This window comes from Salvelinus fontinalis, chromosome 19, assembly GCF_029448725.1.
Source record: "Salvelinus fontinalis isolate EN_2023a chromosome 19, ASM2944872v1, whole genome shotgun sequence".
Lineage (NCBI taxonomy): Eukaryota > Metazoa > Chordata > Actinopteri > Salmoniformes > Salmonidae > Salvelinus > Salvelinus fontinalis.
This window is the reverse complement of record NC_074683.1, coordinates 7,246,435-7,260,280: the sequence shown is the minus strand read 5'-3', so window position 1 is coordinate 7,260,280 and position 13,846 is coordinate 7,246,435. Positions and strand designations below refer to the sequence as shown.

The 13,846-nt window shown below is 42.6% G+C and overlaps 1 protein-coding gene and 1 non-coding gene across 6 annotated transcripts in view; both read left to right on the top strand.

Moving 5' to 3' along the window:
- Positions 1–13,846, top strand: part of rapgef4a (Rap guanine nucleotide exchange factor 4a) — a 58,963-nt gene that overhangs the window by 20,183 nt on the left and 24,934 nt on the right. The window contains exons 1-2 of one of the 5 annotated variants that reach the window (XM_055870546.1): positions 209–449; positions 656–737. The exons of 3 other annotated variants lie outside the window; for them this stretch is intronic. The gene's annotated coding sequence lies outside the window, so the exon portion shown is untranslated. Of the gene's footprint in view, positions 1–208; positions 450–577; positions 738–13,846 lie in introns of those variants that run through there. One more of the 5 variants, XM_055870545.1, reaches the window with a different exon arrangement.
- Positions 4,586–4,640, top strand: LOC129817067 (U7 small nuclear RNA). The gene has a single exon (XR_008753654.1). It is a non-coding gene; the product is annotated as a U7 small nuclear RNA (small nuclear RNA).

The window sequence follows — 13,846 nt, the reverse complement described above, 5'->3', positions numbered from 1 at the left end:
TGTCCCTGCCTTTTGGGACCACGTGAGCAAGTTACAGTACAACAGTGTCTGCGCTGCGTGTGCGTAGTGTACTGTAGCTGTGTGGCACTGCGATGGAGTGAGCGTCCACTCATGAGCGCATGATGATTGGAGGAGTAGAGTAATCGCCTAGCAACTGCTGCGTGGGGGAAGTAAGCTGGCGGGCAGGGAGGCAGGGAGGGAGGCACTCTGCTGGGCAAAGGCAGGCTGGGCTCAACTCACTCTGCTCTGAGAGAGGGATGGAGGCTGGAGCACCAGGACTGGACCACACTAACAGCCAGGGGATGTGGGGGGGTTTAGACCAGTTACTGACACAGGGACTTTGAAAGGTGGAGTCTACTACTGGGACTGTGGAAGAAGGGAGTCGCATCTTATTAAGATAACTAGACAGTAACAGTTGTCTGCACATGGGACAGTGTGAACACTTTTAGGTGAGTCTTGCTTTAACAAGCATCTGTGTAATGCTAATGTGGAGCTTAAAAATGGGATGATCTTCTATACATTAACACATTAATACATAATTTGACAACATTTTAATTATGTCTTATCATTTGTACAGAAACGTATCACAAGGATAATGTGCATAACTATAATGTTTTGGATACTTGAAATGTCTCTGTTTGGTGAGAACCTAAAGCTGAAGAACTGAACTGAAACTCTTGGGAGGGGCTTCCCCGAATTGTTTTCCAAGCAGCCTGAAGTCTGCCAGTCAGTAGAAGGTATGTACTAGTTCATAAAACGTCTTGAGAGCAGGCAGCAGTTTGTATTATGCATGTTATGTAATCTGAGGTGAATTATTCAACATACAAGTGTGCATCCATGCATAATGATGCGCAGAGTGCCAAATGTACTCATGACCTGTGAATTTAGTAATGTGACATGCTATATTTTTGTGTTTCTAGACTTTGATTTTAAGATCCACTATTGGATCCATAGCGTTCATTTAGAAATGATTCTGTATAATTCGAACAAATAGATAGTTATTTTTGAAGCATTTTAGTATTTTAAAGCATGTATTTATAGAAAAATGAACATAGACAATCCATAAGGGTTGGAGAGGTGGAGTGGATCATGTGTGTGTGTGTGTTTGTGAGTGCGCATCAGTGTGTCAGAGTGGATGTGGCAGATCAGATAGTAGTTGCCCAGACCCCCCACTTCTCCCCCCAGAGGGAAAGCGCATGAGAATGGACACATCTGTCATTGCAGACTCCATTGATAAAGCCTTTGTTTGTATGGAGGGTTAAGTGATGGTTATGATGAGTCACAGAGTTATAGTTGCACTCCTCTTATGAGTGTATTATCACATAGATATGGGGCTTTTTGAGTCTGTGTTTATACTTGACATGTCACTATTTAATTGCATAGAATAGTTTTTGCATGATACGGTAGTCATTTTTTTTCTGTAATCTGGGTTTGTGGGTTGGATTCACTCCTCCACAGTAATTCGCGTTCCCTTCTCCCGGACTCAAATCCCAGGTAACTACCTGATCTGGTTCGTTCATGTCCTCCTATTCAGAGAACAGCTGTGTTATTTCCTGTGTATGCCTTTAATTCCTTTCATTAACTCAAAGTAAATCCACTCGAACAATGTTTCTAATCATAACCTCCTAAGCTTACTGCTATGATGGGATCACAAACTGTTTCATTATTTGGAGGAAGACTAAGATTAGTTTTTCTGAGTTAAATCAGGCAAAGAGCATTTTGACTATTAAACCATGGTTTTGGCTGTTGCCTTGCTGTAAAACGGTCTTTAAGGATTTCTGGACAGGGATTGCCCCCAAAGACTGCATTTACTTTGAATGGTGACCGCCAATCCTGTTGACTGCTTTGCTGCAGGTTCAACCGGATTCTGGATTAGACATCAGTGACTGACCCTTCTATAGTTCGACTACAGGATTATCTGAACGAACAACGGAGACGGAATGCAATATGGAATTTTATTAAATAGTTTGGTGTATGACCTCGTCTCCAATGAATGCTCCTCAGAGCCAGATGCTGATGACAGGTAGCCCTTTGCTGTGCAGCTGGCATCAAAACCCCACGCTGAGGGAAAGGAGTTCCAATGACTGGGTTTAAGGTTATTATAGCTGGTGGTGGTGGGGAGGTGGATGGTTGTCAACAACTGCTGCTAACAAACAGCAAGAGAGAGAACAAGGGTATGTTGACATATAAATACATCCCAAGCCCATTGGTTGAGAGGAAGGTGATAATTGCAAGAGTGAGCCCATACACTAGATTGAACAGCAAGCATGAGGAATGTGCATTATTGTGCCGTGCTTAGAGGTCCATAAGGCAAATAGATGAATGACTTTCCACACATGGCGAATAGGAAAGAAGAGAAGAAGCAAGATGCTATGCTGAGGATACGTTGGTATTCATTCCCACTATGCCCATATAATAGTAAACGAAGTGATTGATGTTGTGCTTACTTGATGAAGTTAAACGAGCGTTCAGAGCGGCCTTCCTGATTGAGCTTTCGTAAACTACACTACCCCAATATGACAGTCCTATTTACATCTGACTAAAGTAACATTTAACGTGAGAACCATTTCGCATCTTGAAATTCTTATCTTCTGAACGATCATCTGCGGAACCTTGCACCTCGTGTCCGACACTGTGGGAGGTGGGATGGATAGGTTTGGCATGAGATTCATGCAAACCTTTGACCCCTATCTCCTTTATCTGATCTAGCCTAAATACAGTACTGTACTGCTCCTAATGTACAGCAGAAAGCCTCTTTCGGTGAAGTGATACAGTAGGGCTGGCTAGGTAATCTGACACGGTGATTAGGACACTTCCTTTGATGCCGTGGTAGGTGTGTCAGCCAGGCCGTCAATGAAGCTCTGTTGGCCTGTCATGTCCTGTTGCATCAAATCTTTGATGGTTGGCTTGTTGTGTAGTGGCACACACTTTCATATGAATAATGTGGTTTATCTATCTGGTGTGAATGAGGCTTGCGGTTATGACCGGCATAATGTAATGTTGAAAGGTGCACAACTTTACCAGCAGTTCAGTTGTTTTGAACTGGAAGAGTCTTGTTTAAATGGACCAACCATTATGTGAAACCATTACCCGCAACAGACAGAGGTGATCATAGTGTTTTTCCAACCCTGATCATTCTGCAGTAGTTGGTATGTGAAAAATGAATTGATACTGTACATGTGAGTTGAAATAATGGAGGCTAATTTGAGAGATGATTCTAATGGATATTGCAGTTGTGAAGTGCTCTCTGTAATTACAGAGCTGAATCTCTGCTAATGGGATTTGGGCTAACTAATAAAATGAAGGGGTTAGAGTGACAAGAAAATAGGGAAATGGGTAAGAGTCAAATGCATTGTTGTGAACAGTGTTTTTCAGTTGGTCCACAACTCCTACTGTATTACTGTAAGATGAGCTGAGAAAGTGTCTAAAGGCTTCCGCATGCTTCGGTTCGGCTGGCGCCTAGCATAACTCGGCTAGGACAACAGATAGAGCGTGTTCGACAGACTCCCTTAAAAGACATTCGCTTGAAAAACGAGAAGACAAAAAAGCGACAATAGTTTTGTTTGTCCACGGTAGCCACTTCCTCACAATAGTCAGAACCAATCTAAGATAACTCAAGAAAGTTATCATTACTTTTGACGTTTTTTGCCGAGAAGATCTTAGCCGCAAAAGTGTACATCTAAGTAAGATGTTGGATGCAGTAATTCTCATGTGAAAAGATGTGCATGAAAATTAGTCGCTGAATGACAACAAACACTTTATTGAAGAATCACTACTGTTGACCAATGACCGATGTAGGGGTGTAGACTTCGGCTACCGAAATTCGGCCTGCCTCGTTAACAATGTGTGTGCACGAACAGCTGAAAAAACCCTTGCCAAACACCAAAACGATCAAAATGTTGTCATTTTACAGTATATGCTCAAACTGTAACGAACTGTTTCGGATGGGAAGCATGCAGATGACATTAGTGAGCTGATGAATACATTTTCTACCCACTGTTTTCACAGATGAAGAACAATCAAATATACCGTACATTATATTTGATGTTGTATCTATATTCCTTTTGTCAGGAGAGCATATTTTAAGGCTAAGCTGGCAAAATAAATCATTGATCATGTATTTGATTGTTCCTCATCTGTATAGCTATACGCTTCCTATAGAAGCAAGTGCAGTAGGTCACAGGGGGAGAGTGTCGCTTTGTGTAAATGTAGTGTTTTCTGACACGCCTCCCACATAACAAATACTACAGTTTACTATAGAATAATACAGGTTTTACTATAGAATTCTGTAGTAAACTGTAATATACTATACTACACACTGTAGTATCCCTCATTCATGTGTAGTATTTTGTAAATACATTACAGTCCGCAAAAACACTTTTTTTAAACTATAGTAAATACTACAGTATTTAATTTGTATATACACCCTGCCCATTGCCCTCCTCCATATGCCAATTTGTGCCACCCGTAAGTGAGAAACCTACATATAGACCATATATTGTGTTCCCTATGGTTATAGAAAATAGCAGAAGCTCTGAACTCTCTGTTCAGAACCCAGTCCTACCTACAATACCTACAAGTTATGGAAAATTTGCTCTTTTAGTATTTCTCCAGTAGGTTTTCTCACGGAGAAAGCCCCCCACTTCTATGTCAAATACAATAAAACAAAAATACATTAATAAATACTACAGTAATGTCCCCAAAAACACTACAGCAATACTACATTGTAAATTGGGTGGTTCGATCCCAGAATGCTGGTTGGCTGAAAGCCGTGGTATATCAGACCGTGTACCAAGGGTATGACAAACTATTTATTTTTACTGCTCTAATAAAGTTGGTAACCAGTTTATAATAGCAATAAGGTACTTCTCTGGTTTGTGGTATATGGCCAATATACCATGGCTAAGGGCTGCATCTGTCGCGCATAAGAACAGCCCTTAGTCATGGTATATTGACCATATACCACAAGCCCTCGTGCCTTATAAGTATACCTCACTACAGTCCGCAAAAACACTATAGTAAATACTACAGTATAATACAGTCTGCAAAAACACTGCAGTAATTACTATAGTATATACTCTTTTTTTTACTACAGTATTTATACTATAGTAAACTGTAAATACTACAGTATACTAAAGTATATTACAGTAAATTATTCAGTATTCACTGTAGTGTTTTTGAGAACTTAGTATCCCTACCATAGTATACACTATAGTTGTCACGCCCTGGCCTTAGTATTCTTTGTTTTCTTTATTATTTTAGTTAGGTCAGGGTGTGACATGGGTATTTATGTGGGTTTTGTAGTGTCCAGGGTGATTGTAAGGTTTAGGGGGTTTATTTAGAGTAGTTGGGTTTATGTTTAGTATAGTTGTCTAGCTGTGTCTATGTTGTGTGTAGTTGTCTAGGAAAGTCTATGGTTGCCTGAATGGGTTCCCAATTAGAGACAGCTGGTTTCTGTTGTCTCTGATTGGGAGCCATATTTAGGGTAGCCATAGGCTTTAGTTTGTTGTGGGGAATTGTCTATGGTGAACGTTTGTAGCATGTGTACTATGTTTATAGCTTCACGGTCGTTTGTTGTTTTGATAGTTTGTAAGTGTTTTGTTTTGCCTTCCTCATAAATAAAAGAAGATGGCTTATTTTCCACATGCTGCGTTTTGGTCCGTCTCTCCTCCACACGATCGTGACAATAGTATTTTTTTAATGTGGGCGCTAATCCCCATCTAAAATAACACCCCCACCCACCCTCCAACACCCCGCCCTTTCTCCATCAGCCAGTACCTCAGGGGAGAGACTTATTGGTCCAGTAGGGTAATTTAAGTGTTGGAGGCATCTCATGTGCACTGAATGCTTATTTGTTGCTCAGTTTAAGTGCTCCTCTCAAGCCCTAGCCCTTTAATTTTCAACAAAAAAAGATGGGCATGTTTACAGTAACTGATCCTGGAGCCTTTTGTTCTATGGCACTAATACTAATTCATTTACATTGAATAATTTATCGAAAAAGCATGCTGTTATATGCTTTTTCAGACAAATGTGATGATTAGGTCAGTTCTAAGATGGAATACATGCTGATATACAATGTAAGTCTCATGGTTTATGAAACAATTTTTGCTCATGTCTTGGTAACTCTCAAGAGCATAGAGTTTTGGATTACATTAAGGGAAATGCTTTTAAAATCGGAAAGTCATTGAGACATTTTCAAAAGGCTTCTTAATTGGGGGGAAAAGCTGTTTGCCTCTGAGGGGGTCTTAAAGTGATTAGCTCTGGGTAGAATTGAATTTAGAATTGGACCTCTGGGAGCAAACTGACATCTGGTAACAAATTACTCTGTTGGTTTGGCTTTCATTAGGTCTGTAGTGACCAAAAATATAAAGGATGGCAGGCAGCATTAATATGTTGGTAAATGCTCCTTAACCAGCTTCTACGTTGTCCCACAGTTCATTTAGGCGCTTAGCCCATTGTATTATGCTAGTGTCCATTGACCTGTTGTTGGAAGCCCTTTACCACATGTTGTTATAGGGTATTGATTTGACAGTAATCCATTCCAGGAATGCTAATGCCCCACAATAGTATATGCATTGGTTGAAGCTCAATGTGAAATTCAAATCTCTCTACCATCATATCTAAGCCAATATGACACCAATGATGATGAAAATTTGCAAATCAACTTGATTGGAGGTACATAACACACTCCCCTTCTCTCGACACGGGCGTTACTGAAAACCACATACCGAATTTTTAACAGGGTCATTAGCATTAGTAAAAAAAAAAAAGCAATTTCTTGCCCGACCTAGCTCAATATTTAGGCGTCAGTTAAGAACGAGACTATAGCGTCTATAAAGTGACCATTTGCCACCTTTCGGGATCAATAAGTTTGTAGGGACAACAGGTTTGATTACATTTTTAATTTGTCACTCGTGCTCATTTCTGTCCATTAAGAACCAGAGATGTGCTACCTTTTTGTAGCATTTCTGACAATGCTAACATCTTTTCAGCCAAATCCCATTTCTGACAATGCTAACATCTTTTCAACCGGACCAAAGCAGTTGGGTTGCGCAGCAACAGTGCTAGTTAACTAGTTAACACCAGTCGAATGAGAGGCAAGTTACAAGCAAAGGAAGCTGGTAATATTTAGCTTTGGAAGGTTTTCACATGGCTGAAGTCATCTGTGTAAACTGTTGGCCTTGACAGTTGCGTGTAATCAGAGCACAGACAAATAAGATAGCAAACATCCTTGGCTGCTAAGTTAACCAGTAACGTTAGCTAGCTACAAGCTAACAAGGCTGTAACATGAACGGACAGATCGCAATGCACCAGCACAACTTAATCTTTTTTTCTTATTTAAAAAAAAAACTTTATTTAACTAGTCAAGTCAGTTAAGAACAAATGTTTTCTTTACAATGACGGCCTAGGAACAGTGGGTTAACTGCCTTGTTCAGGGGCAGAATGGCAGATTTTGACCTTGTCAGGTCAGGGATTCGATCTGGCAACCTTTCGTTACTGGCCCAACGCTCCAACCACTAGGTTACCTGCCACCCCAAATATCAATACAAATACAATATATCCCACAAAGCACAGCTAGCTAGTAAGTAAAGTTAGTCAACATCAAACTTTAGGAAACTGCCATACTGCTAATGTATAATAGAAGCAATGGGCATTGCTCATGTAACGCTACTCATTACACTAGTCAATCTGGCTTGCATAGCAATGTAGCGAGCTAACATTACAGCCCTTACTTTATGCATTGATTCAGTACCCTCCCTTTTCTGTCAATGCAATTTTCTTGTTATTATAATCCAAATTTGCGCTGACTGATTGACACAGTGTCAAGTTGCTTTTCAATGCACTGAATCCAAGATGGCGTAGCAGTCAGACGTCTTTGTCCTGTCGTGTCTCTTGGATATATCTTTTTACAACTTTTTCTTTGCATATCTTTTTTAAATATTTTCCTAAACCTCAATTTCTCGCCAGTTCAAACAACGTGACTCAAACCAGAGCATAACGGACCTATTTCTCTCCATATCCCCGGATTCCTACCGCAAACTCTGAACATTTTCATCTGGATCTTCGCAACTAGCTAACCACAATCCTGGGTGACCACTCCTGGCTAGCGTTTCCATCCCGGAGCAAGCACCAATTAGCCTGAGGCTAGCCCATCCAGGGCTCCTGTGCTACCACCGAAGCCCACTCCTGGGCTACAATTTTCGGACCCCTTCTACTGCTGGTACGGGGCACGGAACCCCGCCGATCCTCTACGACTGGAATACCGACATAATCTGCCCGAGGACTCCAACAGGCCCCTCAGGCGTGACGCCCGCTGAAGGCCAATTCTACTAACCTGCTAGGCCTGCTAGCTACCTAGAGCTACCTGGAACCCTACTAATTCCACGACTGGTCTATCGACGTCACCGCACGAAGAGGCAAAAACAGACTTACCCCCATCGTGACGTCTCCCAAAGGTTAACTTGCTAGCCCCGGTCTGCTAACTGCTAGCTTGCCTGTCCCGGTTTGCTAACTGCTAGCTTGCCAGCCCCGGACTGCTAACTTCTAGCTTGTTTAGCCCCGGCCTACTAACTGTTAGCTTGTTAGCATCGGCCTGCTAACTGTCTGAATTGCCGTCTCCCCAGTCAGCCCAACCACTCACTGGACCCATATGTTCACTTGGCTACGCATGCCTCTCTCTAATATCAATATGCATTACTGTCCTCGTTAGTGATTACTGTCTTATTTCATTGTAGAGCCTCTTGCCCTGCTCAATATGCCTTAACCAACCATGTTGTTCCACCTCCTACATATGCGATGACATCACCTGGTTTAAACATCTCTAGAGACTATATCTCTCTCATCATTACTCAATGCCTAGGTTTACCTCCAATGTACTCACATACTACCTTACCTTTGTCTGGACACTATGCCTTGAATCTATGCTATCGAGCCCAGAAACCTGTTCCTTTAACTCTGTTCCGAACGTGCTAGACTGCCAGTTCTGATAGCCTTTAGCCGTACCCTTATCCTACTTCTCCTCTGTTCCTCTGGTGATGTAGAGGTTAATCCAGGTCCTGCAGTGCCTAGCCCCACTCCCACTCCCGAGGAGCTCTCATTTGTTGACTTCTGTAACTGTAAAAGCCTTGGTTTCATGCATGTTAACATTAGAAGCCTACTCCCTAAGTTTGTTTTACTCACTGATTTAGCACACTCTGCTAACCCGGATGTCTTAGCCGTGTCTGAATCCTGGCTTAGGAAAACCACCAAAAACCCTGAAATCTCCATCGCTAACTATAAAATTTTCCGCCAAGATAGAACTGCCAAAGGGAGCGGTGTTGCAATCTAAAGCAAAGATAGCCTGGAGAGTTCTGTATTACTATCCAAGTCTGTACCCAAACAATTCAAGCTTCTACTACTAAAAATTCACCTTTCCAGAAACAAGTCTCTCACTGTTGCCGCTTGCTATAGACCTCCCTCTGCCCCCAGCTGTGCCCTCGATACCATATGTGAATTGATTGCCCCCCATCTATCTTCTGAGCTCGTGCTACTAGGTGACCTAAACTGGGACATGCATAACACCCCGGCCATCCTACAATCTAAGCTTGATGCCCTCAACCTCAAATGATCAATGAACCTACCAGGTACAACTCCAAATCCGTAAACACGGGCACCCTCATAGATGTCATCCTAACTAACTCGCCCTCCAAATACACCTCTGCTGTTTTCAATCAAGATCTCAGCGATCACTGCCTCATTGCCTGCATCCGTAATGGGTCTGCGACCAAACGACCACCCCTCATCACTGTCAAACGCTCCCTAAAACACTTTTGCGAGCAGGCCTTTCTAATCGACCTGGCCGGGGTATCCTGGAATGACATTGACCTCATCCCGTCAGTAGATGATGCCTGGCTATTCTTTAAAAGTGCCTTCCTCACCATCTTAAATAAGCATGCCCCATTCAAAAAATGTAGAACTAGGAATAGACATAGTCCTTGGTTCACTCCAGACCTGTCTGCCCTTGACCAGCACAGAAACATCCTGTGGCGTTCTGCATTAGCATCGAATAGACCCCGTGATATGCAACTTTTCAGGGAAGTTAGAAACAAATATACACAGGCAGTTAGGAAAGCTAAGGCTAGTTTTTTCAAACAGATATTTGCATCCTGTAGTACTAACTCAAAAGAGTTCTGGGACACTGTCAAGTCCATGGAGAATAAGAGCACCTCCTCCCAGCTGCCCACTGCTCTGAGGCTAGGAAACACTGTCACCACCGATAAATCCACTATAATTGAGAATTTCTATAAGCATTTCTCTACGGCTGGCCATGCTTTCCACCTGGCTACCCCTACCCCGGTCAACTGCCCGGCATCCTCCACAGCAACCCGCCAAAGCCCCCACCATTTCTACTTCACCCAAATCCAGATAGCTGATGTTCTGAAAGATCTGCAAAATCTGGACCCCCTACAAATCAGCCGGGCTAGACAATCTGGACCCTCTCTTTCTAAAATTATCTGCCGAAATTGTTGCAACCCCTATTACTAGCCTGTTCAATAAATTGGATGGAGTCTAACACAGTGCCATCTGTTTTGTCACCAAAGCCCCATATACTACCCACCACTGTGACCTGTACACTCTCGTTGGCTGGCCCTCGCTTCATACTCGTTGCCAAACCCACTGCCTCCAGGTCATCTACAAGACCCTGCTTGGTAAAGTCCCTCCTTATCTCAGCTCGCTGGTCACCATAGCAGCACCCACCTGTTGCACGCGCTCCAGCAGGTATATCTCTCTGGTCACGCCCAAAGCCAATTCCCCCTTTGGCCGCCTCTCCTTCCAGTTCTCTGCTGCCAATGACTGGAACGAACTACCAAAATCTCTGAAACTGGAAACACTTACAGTATCTCCCTCACTAGCTTTAAGCACCAGCTGTCAGAGCAGCTCACAGATTACTGCACCTGTACATAGCCCATCTATAATTTAGCCCAAACAACTACCTCTTCCCCTACTGTATTTAATTATTTATTTATTTATTTAGCTCCTTTGCACCCCATTATTTCTATTTCTACTTTGCACATTCTTCCACTGCAAATCTACCATTCCAGTGTTTTACTTGCTGTATTGTATTTACCTTTACCTTTTTTGCCTTTACCTCCCTTATCTCACCTCATTTGCTCACATTGTATATAGACTTATTTTTCGACTGTATTATTGACTATGTTTGTTTTACTCCATGTGTAACTCTGTGTTGTTGTATGTGTCGAACTGCTTTGCTTTATCTTGGCCAGGTCAATTGTAAATGAGAACTTGTTCTCAACTTGCCTACCTGGTCAAATAAAGGTGAAATAAAAATTAATAAAAAAATAAAAAATAAGTCACTTATAGCCTTATAGTCATCAAATCAAATATATTTATATAGCCCTTCTTACATCAGCAGATATCTCAAAGTGATAAATACTGGAGGCTGAGACAGGAGGGGTCAGGAGAAACTGTGGCTCCATCTGATGATACCCCCGGACAGGGCCAAACAGGAAGGATATAACCCCACCCACTTTGCCAAAGCACAGCCCCCACACCACTAGAAGGATATCTTCAACCATCCTGAGACAAGGCCGAGTATAGCCCACAAAGATCTCTGCCACGGCACAACCCAAGGGGGGGGCGCCAACCCAGACAGGAAGATCACGTCAGTGATTCAACCCACTAAAGTGACGCACCCCTCCTAGGGACGGCATGAAAGAGCACCAGTAAGCCAGTGACTCAGCCCCTGTAATAGGGTTAGAGGCAGAGAATCCCAGTGGAGAGAGGGGAACCGGCCAGGCAGAGACAGCAAGGGCGGTTTGTTGCTCCAGAGCCTTTCCGTTCACCTTCACACTCCTGGGCCAGACTACACTCAATCATATGACACACTGAAGAGATGAGTCTTCAGTAAAGACTTAAAAGTTGAGACCGAGTCTGCGTCTCTCACATGGGTAGGCAGACCATTCCATAAAAATGGAGATCTATAGGAGAAAACCCTGCCTCCAGCTGTTTGCTTAGAAATTCTAGGGACAATTAGGAGGCCTGCGTCTTGTGACCGTAGCGTACGTGTAGGTATGTACGGCAGGACCAAATTGGAAAGATAGGTAGGAGCAAGCCCATGTAATGCTTTGTAGGTTAGCAGTAAAACCTTGAAATCAGCCCTTGCCTTAACAGGAAGCCAGTGTAGGGAGGCTAGCACTGGAGTAATATGATCACATTTTTTGGTTCTAGTCAGGATTCTTGCAGCTGTTTTTAGCACTAACTGAAGTTTATTTAGTGCTTTATCCGGGTAGCCGGAAAGTAGAGCATTGCAGTAGTCTGACCTAGAAGAAACAAAAGCATGGATTAATTTTTCTGCATAATTTTTGGACAGAAAGTTTCTGATTTTTGCAATGTTACGTAGATGGAAAAAAGCTGTCCTTGAAACAGTCTTGATATGTTCGTCAAAAGAGAGATCAGGGTCCAGAGTAATGCCGAGGTCCTTCACAGTTTTATTTGAGACGACTTTACAATCATCAAGATTAATTGTCAGATTCAACAGAAGATCTCTTTGTTTCTTGGGACCTAGAACAAGCATCTCTGTTTTGTCCGAGTTTAAAAGTAGAACGTTTTCAGCCATGTCCTTATGTCTGAAACACAGGCTTCTAGCGAGGGCAATTTTGGGGCTTCACCATGTTTCATTGAAATGTACAGCTGTGTGTCATCCGCATAGCAGTGAAAGTTAACATTATGTTTTCGAATGACATCCCCAAAAGGTAAAATATATAGTGAAAACAATAGTGGTCCTAAAACGGAACCTTGAGGAACACCGAAATGTACAGTTGATTTGTCAGAGGACAAACCATTCACATAGACAAACTGATATCTTTCCGACAGATAAGATCTAAACCAGGCCAGAAGTTGTCCGTGTAAACCAATTTGGGTTTCCAATCTCTCCAAAAGAATGTGGTGATCGATGGTATCAAAGGCAGCACTAAGGTCTAGCAGCACGAGGACAGATGCAGAGCCTCGGTCTGACGCCATTAAAAGGTCATTTACCACCTTCACAAGTGCAGTGTCAGTGCTATGATGGGGTCTAAAACCAGACTGAAACATTTCGTATACATTGTTTGTCTCCAGGAAGGCAGTGAGTTTCTGCGCAAACAGCTTTTTCAAAAATCTTTGAGAGGAATGGAAGATTCGATATAGGCCGATAGTTTCCATTTCCGTTCCAATTTTCTGGAAGCTTGCTTCAGAGCTCGGGTATTTTCTGTATACCAGGGAGCTAGTTTTTTATGACAATTTTTTTTATTTTTGTAAATTGAAATTTGGTATCGTAAATATTATCAACACCTCCGTCTTTGCGGGATGCACGGGGGATATGGTCACTAGTGTAACCAGGAGGTGAGGCCTCATTTAACACAGTAAATTCATCAGGCTTAAGCCATGTTTCAGTCAGGCCAATCACATCAAGATTATGATCAGTGATTAGTTCATTGACTATAACTGCCTTTGAAGTGAGGGATCTAACATTATGTAGCCCTATTTTGAGATGTGAGGTATCACAATCTCTTTCAATAATGTCAGGAATGGAGGAGGTCTTTATCCTAGTGAGATTGCTAAGGCAAACACCGCCATGTTTAGTTTTGCCCAACCTAGGTCGAGGCACAGACACGGTCTCAATGGGGATAGCTGAGCTGACTACACTGACTGTGCTAGTGGCAGACTCCACTAAGCTGGCAGGCTGGCTAACAGCCTGCTGCCTGGCCTGCACCCTATTTCATTGTGGAGCTAGAGGAGTTAGAGCCCTGTCTATGTTGGTAGATAAGATGAGAGCACCCCTCCAGCTAGGATGGAGTCCGTCACTCCT